Source organism: Laccaria bicolor, genomic scaffold, assembly GCF_000143565.1.
Source record: "Laccaria bicolor S238N-H82 LACBIscaffold_30 genomic scaffold, whole genome shotgun sequence".
NCBI classification, from domain to species: domain Eukaryota; kingdom Fungi; phylum Basidiomycota; class Agaricomycetes; order Agaricales; family Hydnangiaceae; genus Laccaria; species Laccaria bicolor.
In genome coordinates this window covers 576,429-577,763 of record NW_001889901.1, presented here as the reverse complement: position 1 = coordinate 577,763, position 1,335 = coordinate 576,429, and positions in this window count along the sequence as shown.

The following is a 1,335-nucleotide window of genomic DNA, read 5'->3' as shown; positions in this document are numbered from 1 at the left end:
TGTTGATGATGTCCAAATCAAACGTCGGCAAATGCCGACGTTTGATTTGGGCATCAGGAATTCCGTTCTGGTCTCGTTCCGTGAGCATTCCTTCTGGGTGATCCCCGGTGAAAATCAACTCCGATCAGGCCGAGTCACAGTGACTATGGTCGATTTGCGTGGCTTGTGTGAGCATCAATCGAGTTAGATATATTTCAGGTGATTTGCAAGGCTGACCCACACTAAAAACCGCACTGCGTACATGACTTACATCGTGTAATATCGAATTGGATCGAACTCAAATCTATTTGTATAGAACTCTGTTGATGAAACGACACCTTACATCGCTTCAATTCTAGGCAATCAGATCTACCTCGGAATAACCCGAGTCATTTTTGACTGGGGGTGATCACCGGAATCATTCTGGCGGAATTTGAATTCCATTCAAAATTCCGCGGAATTGTTTGATCAATTTGGCAGGGCCCTCTGCCAAATTTGATTCCTCCGGAATTCCAGGAATTCCCTGGATTCCGCCGGATTCCAGCAGGAATCAGTGGAGGACAATAAAGACCTCATTTCCTCATATGATAACTCCCAAGTTCCATAGACACTTTTGTTATATTTAGATGCCCCAGTGAATTCAGAATGTGATAACAATGTCTCTCGATGATGGATATATTTATCAAGATAGTCTCCAATGTTTGAAGCTCCAGAAGCAATGAAAGCACCAGCCTGATCAATAGCAAGAGGTAAACAACATAGCTCTGCCACAATCTTAGAAGCTTCTGCTTTAAAATCCATATTTAAACTGCTAGCTTTCAGAAGTAGTACAATAGCATCCCTTTCTTCCAACTGTGTCACCTCAAGAGAATTCTCTCACTTCAGTCACCCATTTTTGGGTACCTATGAGGTACATCAATTCCTTGATTTAGGGTACCTTGGGGGTACCCATTCCAGGGTGGTATATGAGCTCCATACCAATACCATGGTACCATGGAATGGAAAACCCATACCATACCCCACTCATACCAATACCATGTTACCATACCATACCATGTCCTGTTATACCATACCAGATGGTATGATGTCACTTCATACCATCATACCAAAGCTGACATAGGGTGTCTGGGGTCCTTTTCCAAAATATATAAATTATTTCTGCAGGCTGCAATACTGGTCCATTGGGTGCCATTTTTTGTGGGGTGGTTCTCCAGGTTTTTCCTGAGATATTAGGCTACAAATTGAGGCCAGATAGTCCAAACCATCTATTGAAAATGAGTTTAAATAGGCTTTATCCCAGCTTTCCCATGCATCCAAAGCCATTTAATGATACATATCTTTCCCAATCCTGTCTAT